The sequence below is a fragment of the Passer domesticus genome, chromosome 1 (assembly GCF_036417665.1).
Source record: "Passer domesticus isolate bPasDom1 chromosome 1, bPasDom1.hap1, whole genome shotgun sequence".
Lineage (NCBI taxonomy): Eukaryota > Metazoa > Chordata > Aves > Passeriformes > Passeridae > Passer > Passer domesticus.
The window spans coordinates 26,732,609-26,749,644 of NC_087474.1; the positions used below are offsets into that span (position 1 = coordinate 26,732,609).

Consider the following 17,036-nt stretch of genomic DNA (forward strand, 5'->3'; position numbering starts at 1 on the left):
CAATCATTTTTGATAGCTGTGTTCCAACTTTATCATTAAGGACTTCGTCCTGCAATTGCTTCTGAACAGATTTCCCATTTAAGTCCCTGAACATGCATTCAGATTACAAAAAAAGTCTGCTGAAATATGATTGCAAATACACCTATAAACAATGGTTTCCTTAAAAAGTCATACAAAAGAAGGCACTTAGCCTACAGGTTTTCATCTGATCACAGGTTCCTGTAATACAATAAGAATCATATAGCTTACTTGCCTGCTTGCTTGCTTGCTTCCCCCCCTCCCCACCCCACCCTGCCCCAGTCTATAAGGTCCAATTACACTTATGTCCACTCTATCTCTTATTGTGGGATTTGCAGAACATTAGAGACACAGCTCAGAGGCATTCCTCAGCACACTGTGTCATGGAGAAAGAGTTTGCTTCATTTGTGACTAAATGAGTATATTACATTTTTCAATGTATATCCTGATGCAGAATCTTGGACATTTCAGAGTGGAAAAGTGACTAAACAGAGAGTCAAAAAATAGAAGAAAGTGTTAATGGGATACTGTTTTAGAAACTTCAGAACTGCACTAAACTTTTTAACTGCCACAAGCAGCCCTGGAGCCTTGATGCAAGAGACATGGAAAATGCAGGGAGAAAAAAATCTATCTTCTACACACTAGTAAGATCTGCCTGAGCTCCTTCTCCAGGCTAAACAGTCCCAGCTCTCAACCTCTTCTCATTGGATGCTCCAGCCCCTTAATCATCTCCATGGCCCTTCACTGGATTTGCTCCAGAGTGTTCATAACTCTTCTGCATGGAGGAGGTCATAAGTAGACACTGGGCTGTTACACCAGTAATAATTAGAAGGTACATAGGAAGGAAAATAGAACAGAAGCTCCAAAGCAACTTTTCAAAATGATCACGTAACCAACAAAATCAGTACACTGCTGTTTCAAGGGCTGAAAAACTTACACAAAAGTAACTTTTAGAAAATGGGAAATAACTGTGGATGGTTTTAGGAGAAATCAGTGCTGACCAGAAATCTGCTTTGGATATTTTGTATATTTTTGCAGCAGAAAGGTTTAGTAATTGCACTATGCTGTTGTGGTGCTGCAAAAAACTATTTTAATCAATTTTTCTCTCAGTAATTTCCCTTTTCCACATTCAGTGGTTGAGGGGCAAAGACAATAGGTAAGCTACTGTACACCAGGAAACAAAACCTGAGAGAGGAATAAAATAGACTTATTAGACTAGTTAATGAATATGCTGAAAGTGTCTGTCGTTTCATTCTGTTTATAATTTTTCAAAAAGATAATAATTTATTTTGATATAACTGACTGACTGAATGAATAATGAATTAATGGAGTAAGAAAAACACAACACTATTGCATTGGCAAAAAGGAAACCCAAATCTCAAGAGATACTGGAAAAGAGAAATTTTCATGTTTTTCATAAAGAGAGTCACTCTCTCTAAATTCCTAAAGCCCACGTTGAAAAGCATAAAGTAATACATTCCATTTCCTGGCTTTCAGTAGTTGCTTGTGATAGACCATCACGGGATATATTTCCTGTTCATGGAAATTCTGAGCTTCTGGAATAAATCAAAAATATTTTTTCTTCCCTTCCAGGACATTTTCAAAGGACACTACTGAGAGATGCTGTCAAATTTTTGTTTGTTTTCCCAGAATTTACAAATTAAAGTCTTTACAACTGCATATACCATCAGGGAAGTAAAAATAATGAGTACCAAGGTTTTTTTCTCTCTCTTGCTTAAGAAGTAAGATTGAATCTTCCAAAGTCCAGAAGATTTCTAGTTTTTCCTTGAATGCTCTGTTCAGCATCAAGGCAAATCCCAAGTTAAGCTATCAGAGACAAAAAAACAACACCTTATCTAAAACTTTCCTTCAGAGGATTCAAAAACATTCAGTCAACACTAACAAGCTCAAGTAATTCTCTGCAAAGGGGATAGTCAGAATTTTCAAAAGTCTCCAAGTGCCAGGAAATCCATTAACTCTGTTATCAAAGGGCATCATCCCTCAGTAAGCCAATGAAAAGCTGAGTATGCTTGAAGAAAGTCAGTCACAGATTACACAGACTCTGACTGTCCAAAGAATATAACTTGAGAAAGACCTGATGTATGCATTAGGTTTCTTTCCTTTTAGCTTCTGATTAAATGCTCATTAGTGTTGTTAAGAATTGTCCCATTCATTTTCAAGGGACTTGACTCCCATACGCAGAAAGATTTCTGAAATATGGCCTGAAAAATATAAAAAAAGTAACTGAAGTCGTGGCAGTTTTTGCATCTAGAACTGAATTCTTAACTTCATATACAGTGGGGTAGTGACTGCGGCAGAACCCTTCCAAAATTTTGAGATTTCTGGGTTATGTGCCAAGCCTCTGATGAACTCTAATCTTTACAGTATGATCAGACATTGATTAAGAGAAACTCAAAGATCAAACACCCATCAAATCTCACTGTTTATATAAAATCAATAAACATCTTTTTAGCCTGGAAACTGAACTAAGTCTCAAGTCTTACTGTTCTTTCTCCATGCTTCCTTGGTGGGTGGCTGCTTAAGTTCAGCACGTGAAATCTTCTGGCACAGCATAAATAACCTCTCTAGTGAGCTGTCATTAAACATATTGATTTTACTCCCGCCCATACCTGGTTGGTATAAAATAACACCATCGATTTTGTGAAAAGGACTCCTTGTTTTACTCCTCCAGCCCAGTTACCACTGCTGTCTCTTCATAAGTCATGAATACCCCCAGCACAGTGGGAACACATTAATGATTTATTTTTTTCTGTGGAATACCCTTATTACAAATGATTTTGTTACCTGGCTGGGTACTCTCACTGCAGGACATTGTTGCTAATAGATCCCCTTGAGCATTTGCAGCCTACATTCCTCATTTAACTGGATCCCAAGTGCTGTGCATGTAAAATACCTCATCTATTATCTCTTTAAGCATGAGATTTCTGTCACAATCTCTTTTGTTCACTAGGCAGTTTCTCTCAGAAGTAAAAACAGTGCAAGGTTTTTCTAAAATTAATGGGAGAAGTTACTATTTGTAGTTATTCCTAGTTGCAGGTAGTGACAGGCTCATATTTAGGGAGAATAACAGTTCCAGTACCCCTTATCTTGGCCACTCTGTATGACTTTTCAGTTTTCTGAAACACTGGATCACTTCAGACCCTTCCTGCTATTTTCTTTTATGTCTCTCAAATTGTGACAAGAGAAATTTGGGCACATTAGCATTCAAGCAAGTTTTACCACAGACTGCAGCAGGGACCAGAGTGAGTGTCAGGATGGACTACTCTTGAAAATTTTTAAGTTTTTTGCCTTTTGCAAAATTTTTTTCATAGATCCCTACTAAAAGACTATTGAAGTCCTTAATTAGCTAAGGTGAACATTTCAGAAGTAAAAAAAAACAGAAAAGTTCTGGATGGATGGTAGGTCTGGCATCAGCACAGACCTGCAAGTAGTAGAGTTCACTGGATTATTCAAGATGGTGACTGTCTGTGTGGTACTGAAAAACCAGTAAAATAACATTTGGGTTGGGAAAGAAGAATGGCTCTGTGCCTGCCATAAGAGAGGCTGGTGCCTGCCTGGTGAACTTGGAGGTTGTTGTGTGTTTTGTTGGTTATAGCAGGTGTGCACAGTGTGTAGCTGCTGCTGAAGTGGTATTGATCACATATATGGAGCATGCAAGCCTTTTGGATTATATCTCAAGTGGATTGCAAACCTCAAGTAACCTGGTCTAATGGAAGGTGCCCATGGCAGGGGCGGTTGGAGTCTTCAAGGTCCCTTCCAACACAAACCATTCTATAATTCATTAATTCTATCATTCTTAAGGACATTAATGTGAAAGGCCTATGCTTCATGTCATCATCTTTTAATAAAGAGAGAAATTTTGGAGATGCTTACGGACTTTATAATTTTTTCCAGGGAATTTTTATTGCCCGTTTTCTTCCATGCTTTTGCACATATTTTTTTAATAACTGCAGATGATGCTTGTGTGTGATTGGTCAGACATGAAGAACCAATTTCTACTAATTTTTAATGCACATTCATCCAGAATAAAATCTAAATAAATCTAAGTAAAAGTGTTGGAGCATGGCTTTATACAGCTGGATATGTGCAATGCCTTCCAAATTTTCTTCCTCTTTACAAAGAATCAGAAGATATAAGATTAATTCAAAAAAGGTATGGGAGAATATAAGAAAATGAAGAAATACATATTATATTGGCACAATTTATAAACAAAAACTGAATGACAGCCTTTACATTTTTCCAGTTAGATTTTAATTCAAATGTCCTATTCTAGTGTTTAAACTATGGTAACACTTCTGTTCATATATGGAGAATAAAACTTAAGATACTATATTTCATTTACAGTATGAACAAGAAATTATAAAGATGTCTTTGCAGCTTTGCAGTTACCACTGAGAAGTTGCTTGCAAAGTTTTCTGGGCATTTTAGTCTATTTCTCAAATCCCTATACTTTTACAGGTTTTGTCTTTCAAAGACACAAACAAAACCCAAAAATCACATGGATTTTGGAACTGTGGAGAGCCACCTAGGAGGAATTATTTTTGTTTGTGTGTATAGTTTGCAGTTTTTACACATTCCTTTAGAATTTATCTATAGGGTACACAGCAGATGGGCCTCAGGTGTCCTGCTGAGCATTTTCTCTCCCTCACCACTCTCAGCAGATAACAGGTAGGAATGGCTGGTAAGGGAATGCTCTGCTGCTGGGGCACTGCTGGGAGGCAGCCACAGCTCTGTCCCTGCATGCTGCATGACAGGCAGGCTTCACAGCCAAGTGACCTCTGTAGATGCAGGGTAAAGAGGCAGCCAGGCTGCTGCTGCACAGAAGGGAGGGGCTGTTTTATTTTGTTTAAAAAAAAATAACAGTAGGGAACAAGGGGCCAGTGCATAGTGCAGTAAGGATGGTGGCTAGAGACATGGCAAAGAAACTTCAACAAAGCAGTGCATCAGAGCAGTGCTGATCTGTCCAATTTTCTGACTAGAATACCAGCTGATTCTGGCCTGTTAAAAATAATTATGTCTGAGTCAGGAACACCTAAGCTAGAATAATTTCCTTTATGGTTGGATTTCTCTAACTGTAATTGACCAGCTTTCTTTTCCAACAGAAAATGTTTTCCTGTATTTGCTAATATGCACTTCCTGAAATGCATCATAATCACATGTCATTACAAACTGTAATTATAATGGCATTTATGCACCATTTTACAAATAATGAGCTACCTCGTGGAGCTCATTTCCTCTCACTGGGACCCAAAGTCTTGGTAGGTGTCCTGAAACCAAGACAGAAGCCAGAAGACATATACTGGTTTCCTCCTCACATTAGGACTCACAGCACCTAATTTTTAAATCTTTGTTGTTTTGGTACTGATCACTACATTCTCTAGAACTTCTGTCATATTTGTCGTTTTTCTCATATGTTAAAAAAGCTGATTCACAAATTGTATGTATTATATACAAGTTGAAAAGTTTTGATAATGCCTCAAGAATATAGCATATCTTGGCTCCCCAAATCCACCAATTTAGTTGGAAGAGTTGTACTGAAATGGGATGCAGAATAAGTTTCTTTCCTGAGATGCAAAATACACTGGCTTTATTGAAAATGTCTCTACAATTTTGCATTTACCCTATATAAGTAATATCTAATCTTTATTTAGTGAAAACAGACATTGACACCAATGGCAGGAAGGAACTTGATAGAGTAAGAATGTTTGGTTTGGATTAAGGTGCTTTTTCCTTTTGTATAACCTCTTTCCCAAAGAAAAGACTCATTGAATGAGTAGTGCTTGCTGGGACAGAGTCATTGACTTCTTTGGTTGAAGATGAAAGAATGAGGGATTAACATGATGGACCCCATGGCTCTCAGATAATGGGTTTGTTTTACCAGAACACTTTGCAAGTGTCTACATACTGTTAGACAAACAGTGTTTGTTTCACTGAATCAGGATCATCCAATGCAAAATGTAAATATTTCAAATGGAAATTAGATTTTTAAAATATTTTTGGGAACATTTAATAAAAGACAGCCCCTTGAAACTCTGACAATCTCTATTCCTCATCACTTCAGTATTGGTTTTGTGTTTCAGTTAGTATGATGCCAGCAGGAGAGCAGAAATACCTCTGTTTCCATCACAAATATTTCCCTTTCTTAATGGAATACAGGCAGAAGGTATAGGCTTAACTGCTGGAAATCAACAGAGTAGCCCCAGGGAGGTAACCCTGGGTGCTGCTGAATGCTGTTACAGTGCTGGCTGTGGCACTGTACCTGACATGTCTAAAAGCAAAAAACATGTATGTGTAGAGACTTCTGCATAGGACACGTGCATTGAGCTTAGAGACACTGAGAAACACTTAAAACAAGACTTTGCCTGAAAACCCCACGGTTCTAGGGATTAGGTGCAAGCCTGGGTTTCCAGCTGATAATTTATGGGAGTGCTCACTTGAAAGCACCTGGCCCTTGCCCAGGACTTTGCATTACTTTTTGTCCCACAGCAGGACTCTACTGCTTGGAAACAAAGTCATTCAGATGAGGAACATGCTAGGGATTTATGAAACATGAGTGTAGTGAAGAAAATATATAGGAAAATATTCTCAGAAAACAAGGACTAGAGGGCATTTGCTCAAAAAATCAAGTTTTCAGTTTAAAAAAAAATTTTCAAGTTGTGTAATTAAAACAAATATTTTGCCTACCAGTCTTCTAAATAGCTCAAAAAATGAATTCTAGAAATTCAGCAAAGATAGCCATCTGAGCACAATTAGGAGAGAGACACTGCTGCACCCCATGTTAAGACTGACAATAGTAGGAAGATGTACCAAGGAAAGTGTCAGTTTAAACTCATCTCATTTTTTCTTAATGCAGCATATTACTGCTGCTAGAAACAAGACTTTTCTGCATATATTCCTTATTTTCCTGAAAGCTTTAGACATCACCTAAATGTATGCTTCCACTTACCTTACCTGACCAAGGCATTCTGTGTCACAAATATCTTTCAATAAAATGCAGACAGCTATACCCTGACTTTGGGGTGCCTAATTTACAATAAGATGTAAGACAGATACTAAGATGGAAACACCAAAGTGAATGAGGTGTTTTGAGCCACAAACAGAACCACAAGGCTGCTGTTACAATTTTATGCTAAGAGGGATTCAGACTTTGTTTGAGATGAGCTTTGGTGAAAAAGTGCAGATTCTAATCTCAGTGATACTTGATAGTAAATTCCTTACTGAGACATTAGTAAATGTCTAACTGAGACATTAGAAATGACCATGTGTTGAAATATTAGAGATAACTGAAAACCAGGGAGTCTGGTTCTGGAAACTCTGTAGTGGCATTAGTATGATTCTCTGCTCAATCTAAATTATTTGTGCTATAGGGCAACTTGTGGTCCCTGTATGGTTTCCTCATAAAAAAAAAAAAAACAAAAAACCAAAAAACAGCTGCTTTCAATTTGGAAAAAAAATTTAACCTTCCCATTTTTTGTCTCAGACTCGCAACACAGTATTATTTTAATCTTACATGTATTTTATTTATTGTATTTACTCAATTTGTAAAAGAGGATGCTTCTTTTTCTTAAGACAACTCACCATATAGCAAACCCAGAAATTCTCAAACAGAAAATTATAAGCAGTATAAAATAATTTTATTAACCCTTAGCTCAAGTAGGTAGCAAGAAAAGATAAAGTTCTTGAGACCTGCTTACATAAGAGGTCAAATCAGAATGGCTTTTCCTTGCATTAAAATACATGCACAGTTGAATTTTGTAAACAAAGTTGGAAAAATAGTAATTACAAAAAGCAAACAATATTGTTACACTACATAGTTAAACCAGCATTAAAGATATATCAAAGATAGATCCTTATTCAGAATATAATATATGTACTGAATTTGTGATTCAGTATATCACAAATTCTTTATACAAAACTAAATATTGCTGGTTTATGTACTGAATTTTTCTTGGCATACTATATGCCTGTAACTTTGCTAACAAGTCAAAAAGTGGCCTCAGGAAGTTGAAAAGGCAAATCTCGGATACATCATTACCGTCACAAATTAAGTTCTCTTTTAACAGGTGTCTGACATCAGACCAGACATTGCTGTTGGTTACTGAGGACTAATTTTTGAAGTGCCCTTTGCCATGGAGGAGTAAAAAGCTCTTTCTCCTGTTCACAAGGCTTACTTATGTGGATTTCAGCTGCCTTCACAGATAGGCAAGAACAGGAATTTTTCAGCTGTGAACTGAATTTAGTCTTGAACCAGTGACCTGTCATAAATCCTTCAACAAAATTAATTGATTTTAAGGTCTTTAACATAGGGATAGTTTGACTATTCCAGTGATCATGATACAAGAAAACTTTCTGACTTTGAAAGGAACAGACAGTTATCTATTTCAAAATTACACAATTCACATAATGTAAAAATATGGTGCATTTTAAAGGAACATAAAGCTTCTATTGTGATTTCTAGATATCTTTCAGGAGTTGTGTTTTGCCACAGAACTGAAAAAATATAATCCTACCAGCTCTATGTATGCAACTTGTCCTTAAGAATATTCAACTGAATTATATTGTGTGAAATTCTGGATTTATTACTCAACAGAAAGGAAGCTGCAAGACCTGTGTGATAGGAAAGAAGTTGTGCTCTCTTTTTGAGTAAGCCTATTAACTCCTGACATGGTAAACCATAATTTCATGATAGGTTGTCTTAAGAAGCTCTTGTATATTCAGTTATGTGGAGAGAGATGTGTGGGATCTGAATCTATGTTGTTTGATTCCTGCCTATTACTGAGTAAACACATGGGAAGCATATTTGACTGCGATGTAATGCAAATTCTGAAGATGTGTACTGGGAATAAACTGATTTTGCTTAAGCACAAATCTATAAAGACCTTTCAGTCTTCAGACATAACCCACATTCTTTTTACTGCACTTGCATGCCTGGTTGGGGCAGACATGACAGGAAGAGCACAAGGGAAGTTGTGGCCTCTAGTAAAGATGAGTAATGGGCACAGGAAACAGGTCACTACAATGATTCATATGGAGACACAGCCTCCGTAAGAGGATCCAAAATTCCATCTTCCAGGACAGTGACCTTTGCTGGGCGACGGAGTCAGCCCATTAATGTTTCATTCTCTTATTCCTGGTCTTCCAGGAAGGATGATTCCTTGGTGGATGTGCTTCACTAGGTTGTGCTTCACTTTGTTACACTAGGAGAAGTAACAAAGAGCTCTTCTGCTGCCTTCCTTGGCAGCACTTCTATAAGAATTAGGAACTATGGCTTCAGCTCCACCCTTCTTTCCTCCATTCCACAGGGTGAGGATGCACAAGAAGTTCTTTGGTGGATGCTGCCTCTGCTCTGTACGTGTAAGTCAACATCACATCTGCAACTTGTGTCCTGAGCTGAACCTGGCACGGAGCCAGGTGTGAATTAAGCAAGACAAAGGTTCTGACCTTTCCAGAGGCTTAACCACACTGTTACAATCCTCATCACATATCATACCAATGAAATATGTCTCCAGACCCGGGCATTCTGCAACACACATGAGGTGGGGAAGTGAGAGAATACCCCTACCCCAAAGGGAAGTATAACTTGTTTGAATCTGTTGACTTTTTTCAGTTTTGTTAGAGGTCAGAATTACATCCTGGGACCTAGACACTAGAGCTGGAAATTGGGCAGAAAGCAGGTGTTTTATTATCAACAAACAGACTGAAATGAGAAGTCACTACAAGGCTTTTTTATGGCTCTTTTGAAGTGGTAACAGCTGATTTAGAAACTCAGTCCATCTCTAGGTTTTTTTTCGGTATTTACAGACTAGGAAAAACATCTCTGCTGTTCCCTGTAAGGCCAGCAGTAAGCCTTGGTGGTAGCTGGAGACAGAATGATACCATTCAGCTCAAAAGTCTCTCTCAGTCTGAAGTAGGTCCTCAGGAATACTACACTGACCAAAAAATAAAAGTAATTTTCTGAGGTGGAAATATAATGTATCTATCTCAAAATCCTCAAATTAAGTCAATATCAGTCTGTCAGCAAATTAATTTATTGTCATTATGATTTATGATCATCATTACGAGTGGGATTAGGAGACAAAAAGATTTTCCCGTAACTTCATCCTGGCTTTCCTGAGGTATTGTAATTTTTCTCTCATGACCTCATCCTGGCAGACAATTTAGGCAGAGTATTTCTTATGAATGCTCATATTATACCTATGCCCTCCAAATTTATAATCCAAAAGAACTTTGGACCTTTCTGCATCCTTCAGACCTGTGATCCCTGTATTGCCTTTCATAAACACTGCTAATTTCTAACTCTCTGGTGTCTCTACTTCTGTGTCAATTCCCATTCATTATGCAATGCATTTCTCGTCCCAGAAACCAAACACTATTATCCTTGGGAAAGTGAACTAACAATAAAAAATGAGGTTTTCAGGTATTAATATTTATTCCAGCAACAACACTTATCTCCATGGTTATACTCACAGCTCTTTTCAGCCAGGTGTCTCTATAGGCGTACTATGCATATGTAGTTCATCCAGGTGAAAAGACCTCAGCACAGAAGCACATAAAAGAGCCCTTTCACCTTTGCTAAATTCTATTTTCCCTTTATGACAATGATTGTGTTTCCACTCCATTTCAAGATGGAAGTGTCTAGCTGTTTTTCTTCAAAGCTATGTTAATAGCTTATTCATCTGTACATTCAACTGCCCTGATTCAAAGCAATTTGAACTCAGAGAAGCTTTTGATTTTCTGCTGTACCAATCACTGTTGCAGAAGCTCTGCATAAAGCCTATTATGAATTTCCAGGTGATTTTAAATATGTAGTAATTTCACTTATTGGTAGTAGTTTCATTGACTGCTAAGATTCATTAACTAGCATTCATTGGTACTACCTATTTTTTTAAGATGGGGAAAACACTGGGGAAATATTCCAGAATATCTCTAACTGAGTGACATCACTTGAAGCCTGCCAGAAGATGAACTGCTTGTCTTTTAAAAGTGAGGGATATTTTGGAGCTGATCTCTTGCTTAAAGAACAGCAGCTCGAATTGTGTCTAGTGAGGGACACACACCCAGATAAGCCTTGCCTGACAGTAGACACATGCCAGTCTGGATTTAGGGGTTACTCCTTGTGGTTTCACTCGTAAGCTTCCACTGAACTCTGCTTCACTGCCCTGGCTTTCACTGTCTAACCATCTGTATCAGCCATTACTAAAGGGAGTTTGTCTGTCAGCCAACCATACAAGACCTATACCTTCTTGTTACAATAGAAACTTGGTTTTTATTTGATCTCTATTAACATGAGCATGTATCATAATTTGAAGTGGAAAATTTTAACTTTATTTTTTTGACTGTAAATATGCAGCATTGTGAGTGCCAAAGATGCTGTCCTGTTTTATTTTTATACAGATAGCATTCATAAAGTCATAGAAATAAAAATGCTCAGTGGACAGCTCTTCCTTCTGAATTTTTCACTACCTTTTGCCAAGACAACTGAGAGTCAAACCCCAGTATATGGTGTTACACTTGAATTACAAGAGTTGCATTTGGAACCAGAGCACGTACACAGATACCAGGTACAGAACAGTGTTATCAGATTTGGCACAGCAAGTACTGGGCACTGGCAGGTTTTAATCACATGTCACACAGGTTCATGTTTTAGGACAAGCATCTCAATTCAGTAAGACCCTTATCTGTGTAATTAAACTTATATTTATTCAGAGAATCTCTTAAGTACATGGTTGCATTTCACCAAGCAATGGGGTTGACATTCTCAAATTAGAGCCTAATTGCTGAACAAGCTGTAAAATAAAACAGTAGATAGTAACAAAATTTTATGAGTGTGTTGCTGTTGTAATCAAATTGCAGATCACTCTAACAAGTGGCACCTCCTTTCAGTGAGAACCATGCAGCTAATGTGAGACATTTGATAGAGAAAAGTCATGAGGATACCAGGTGAAGCTCTAGCAGATGCACAGTTTCATGTACAAAATAGTGTGTACCAGCTCCACGTGACATCAACATTTTTAAGATGATACAAGGAAATACTGAAATTGAACAGTTTCAGACAGAGAAAATGTTCACTTGGAAGATATATAGAATCTGGTATTTTCTCTGAAAAAAACCCTGCATTTGATAGGACAAAGTACAACTGTGTTATGAAGAACAGCTTCTTGCTTTCCCTTACTGCATCTGCAACAGTCCCTGTATAATGGGCCATAAAGATGTGAATTCTGGAGCAGTTCACTAAAAAATGTTGTACCTCTAATATCTCAACATTCAGCTAAGTTAAGAGAAATGGTGTCCAACCTCTGCAGAGCCACCAATAGATGTTATACCATCCTACCACCCCTGTTGTGGTACAGAATAAAGTAAAAGAAGACAAAAAGCAAGAGACTAAATAGAGACAGAATGAGAAATAAAACTGTAAAGAATTAATAGAATAACAAGTTGGCATTTTAGCAAAGGGTGGTGAAGGCTATGCGTTCTCATGGTTCTGTCACAAGGGAACTCTAATACAAAGGTTTAGTTCATAAATAAGAGGATGCTTTCACCAATATGCTTCACAACAAGAAAAGTTTGGCAGAGAGATATTTTAAGAGACAAAAGTAACATCTGGGTGTTGTTAGATAAGTATTTTCTTTTGAAATTTATTTTATTGCTAAATAAATAAAAGCCTGGCTATTTAATGCACAGATCTCCTCACATCAATCTGACTCATTATTGTTTTCCATTTATTTTTGGAGGCTAGGCGTATTGAATAATGAAAACAAACTCCATCCACCTTGATGTGAATATATAGCAGGTCAGACAATGTGACATATTAACATAATATAGTAGTTGAACAAATGATTTCCATTTATAAATTAATCTGATTTAGAGCTATGCATATACACAACCTATTTAAGTTTATATTCAGACTTTGTAAGCAGTGTATATTTATTAACACCTTTATAGTAACGCAAATTATACTTGATTTGGCTTCTGAAACACTGAACAAAGACTCTTGTGATTTCAGTACTTTAACTCCTTATTGTGAAGTTTACAATTTAGTGTGTTGGAAAGTCATTAGTCAATTTACCTGAAAGAGTCCTGACTGATACATCTAACCTCTAATGGTAGAATTTTGTGTTTATACTATAAAGCATTTGAGACTGCAGATCTTCATTACAAAGACAGTGTTCATTTGGCTGTTTCATAAAACTATGCTTAGCTAAAGGACTTTAATGACTTAAAGTTATTCAGCAGAGCCAACATAATTATTTTCGTCTATTACAGAAATATGGAGATTACTGGAAAAATAATTTGTAAGAGGAAATTAGTTATATAATTAAATAATTAACTTCATTAAGAAATTATTGAATTCTAGTAAAACAAAATTTTTTCTGCTCTTTAAGAAATTAGTTTCCTAATAGCAAAAAACATCCTGCAGAGAATTATTTGTATTTAGTAAATGACAATAAAGTAATGACTGAAACTGTCTTTCAAACACAATTGTATAGAACATTTATTAGTTCCTTACTGATTCACAGTGGACAGAACCAATAGATATTCTCATGTTCACCGTCTGCAAATCTGAAGATAGAGCTAATCAAGACTTGTTCCAGTTCCTCCTCCCTTGCCTATGATGCTCTCTGGGACTTGGACACTCCCTCTTGTTTTCTTGCAACTCACATCTCCTCTGCCCAGTTTACAGCCTGTTGCAGATAGTGCAACAGGCTGTAAACTGGGCAGAGGAGATGTGAGTTGCAAGGATGTATCCAACAGAATATTTTAGGAGCTATATTGCATAGTGCTGTAATGCCTTCAGGTTGGGAGCCTGGCTATAGAAGTGAGTCATACGACTGAGACAGAGCATATTGAATAGGGACAGTTGGATTCCCAGGATTCAATTTGCAACAATCCAGTTGGCTGTAGGAGCACCTAAATCAAGAAACAGGATTTCTTCTGGTGTCCCGTTTCTTGTTTTAAAAAGAAATATTGTTCTTGGCTATATTTACATCAGATTATTTTGTTACATATTGCTCTTAATCTGTATAAATTGATCTGAGTTATAAATATCTGATATAGATAGGAACTTCTGTGAGGTTTAAAGAAGACAAGGTCTGTTTTCCTGGGTATTTACAGATATTTCCCACCGCTCTCCTACTTATTTCGATGGGTGGGAACGACATTGTAATTTGGACTACTATAAAAGCCTCACAGACTAGTAGCTTTTCAGAACATTTATTATATTTTATACCTAGTTCATATGTTGGGCTTACACTCATTAAACTCTCTCTTGCGTATGGATGTGAGGCATTTGAACAGGCAGCCCAGGAGTAGTTGTGGATGTCTATCTGTCAAATTATTTAACCAAATGAATATAATCTATAAATTCAGAACGCTGTGCCTATTTGTTATAGTGTCTAGCTTTTTATTAATTCAAAATTCAAATACTACATTTTCAAGAAATAGGAATTGCCCCTGCCAAGACTTTGAGACTGTTCTATTTTTCCTTCATCTCTGTGAAAAGAATGATAAGGAATTATCCTCACAACTCCTTGTGCAGTGCAGAAGAGCCTAAAATAGCTCTGAGCTGGCCTGCATTTCTGAACTCCATCACTGAAATGCAAAAGAGCTATGTTTGCATGACACTGAATAAGAAGACTAATTAGCAACAATGGATGTGTCACCTTGGCCTGGACCTGTAGGCATTGATCCTGGAGTCAGCTGGAATATTTCAGACTTGCACTCCCTGGTTTGATGAACAACTACTCAGAGTGAGGGAAATGAAACAGTTATTTTAGTGTAAACCAGGATTTATTCCACTCAGTCTCTAATAAGATTTGAGAAGTAAGAAGTGGATTTATAAAATCTGTAGGCTTGTTCCTTACTTAAATGAGTTATATCAAGGGAACACTAAGCCCCCATTTAACCTCAAACACCACTGCATATCCTAGTTAAGGAACAATGAAATATTATCCTCTTATCACATACTGATCAGCATTTTATACAGAATGCAAACTGATGTAACGTAATCTTTCTTCCTGTTGCTCCAGAAGTGGTTTTCAATAATTCATTCTGATTCACATTACCTTTACACTGACTTCAGTGGACATACTCAGATTCTGCATGAGTGCAAGGACTTAATCAGAAACACCTAGTGTCTTCTTTCTGATTTTTTTGAGCATTTCTCGGATGCATCCCTAACAAGTGCCCTGAAATTTTTTGCCTTAGCTGATACAGAAATACAGGAAAAAAGTAGGTCACTACCCCAAGAAGCTGAGAAGCTTTCCAAAAGGAAAGATTCCATTTCTAACAGAGGCTGGAAAGTAATGATAAGAATTATCTTCTTTCAAAATCAAAAGTAAACTTCCTTTTTTCTTTATTTCTTTCTCTTTTTGTTGTTGTTGTTGATTCTTTGGAATCAATACAGCATAGAAAAATTAAAGTTTAAAAAACCCTAAAAAATCAAAGAACACAACATGCTTTAAAGGTCATGCTTATGGTCCTGTCAAAGGATGTGTTTTCCTTATAGTCTTGGTTTGACTGATAACATGATTGAAAAAAACCACACTTCACCTCTTTTTCTTTCATCATTTAGAAATAATGAATGGGAAGATTTTACTTTCTTTTTTGTTCTTTCTGGATTTTTTACCTCTTTTTTCCCCCTGAAATACATTCTCTGAAGGTAAAAAGTATAGATACTGTTGGCTGCAGCGCCAGTTTTCAAGGTTAAATCTGGGTATGATATTCCATCTGCGCTTGCTTGTCCCTAAGACGATTCTGCAGCTCAGACTAGGATCCTGTCTAGCTTTACTGCTTTTTCCAGCTTGAACTCTTAAGATCTCCTAAATCTTATTTAAGTCTACAAACAGCTTATATTTAGCTGAAAAGATGAGGTGGTTTTGTAGGAAAATGTCAAGCTCCCTTGCTATTCTATGGCAGAGCAAAACGGCTTACTCTTAGGCTTTCCTGCATTTTAAAACTCCATTAATTTGCAAAGTAAGTAACATGCTGCCATCTGCTGGCAATGAGAAATTATTTTATTTCTTCAAGTCTCTTAAGGAATACAAGTCTTCAAATTCTTAAGGAAGTTTGTTTGATGTTATTTTCTCTTCAGTAAAACTGTAGGTATCTGACCAGCATAAACGTGCAAAGGACCATTCAATTTTATCTTATAATTTACTTCAGGATCCCTGTGAAATCCTTCTTACTTCAGATACAAAGTCCTATCACAAGGCTCAACTACAACCTCCAAACTCCTTTTCAGCTAAAAGCCTGAAAAAAAAAAATCTAAATTTCCTTAAAGACAGAGAAAAAGGTGTACCCTCTCAAAGGATTTTTAATGTTCTTTAAAACCAACCAAACAAAAATGTGTTTTCCCAGATAGTATTTTGGTCCTGACTCTGAAAAATTTAAAAATATAAATGTTGAAGGACCTGCATGGAAGTGCTGTAAACTTAGAAATATTTAAGGATGAAAGCTTTTATTCTTTTCTTTGTTTTCGAAGTAATATATTTTATAAGAAGAAAAACAGGGCAACAAATGTGATAACTGTTGGGTGGCTTTAGGTAATTTGTACTTTGTAATTTTGCTTCTTTCTTCATCTCCAGTTAAATCCATTATGTACAGAGTCATATCATGTGAAGAATATCTCTTTATAATTTCACAATGGAACATCAGATCAGGAAAAAAAACCTCAAGTGAGCTCTGTTTAATCAGCTGAGAACCATAACTCAGTTCAAACTTGGCCTTCCCTGCTGGAGTGCTGGCCAAAGTTTCAGTGGTGCAGTAACAGTCTGCAACTTGAGAGAACGGGTTTTACAGTGAAATACCTGGTTGAACCAAAGTCATTTCCAACAGCACATAATGATGATTTGTTAAGGTGAAAGGGTGTATAATGTATTTTTGATTTATAATTTATATTTCACTTGCACATAAGCAAATAGAGAAAACAGTCTATGTGTATGTGGCTAATTAATCACACAATTATGCAATCCAGGCCATTTAAAGTGACCATTTCAAGG

At 36.8% G+C, this 17,036-nt stretch overlaps 1 long non-coding RNA gene across 1 annotated transcript in view; it reads left to right on the top strand.

Annotated features, from left to right (window-relative positions):
* LOC135295310 (uncharacterized) overlaps window positions 1-12,640 on the top strand; it is a 33,563-nt gene extending 20,923 nt beyond the window's left edge. Inside the window, exons 2-3 of the long non-coding RNA XR_010357359.1 lie at window positions 9,342-9,393; window positions 11,923-12,640. This is a non-coding gene — a long non-coding RNA (uncharacterized LOC135295310). The remainder of the gene's footprint in view (window positions 1-9,341; window positions 9,394-11,922) is intronic.
* Window positions 12,641-17,036: the final 4,396 nt, after the last annotated feature.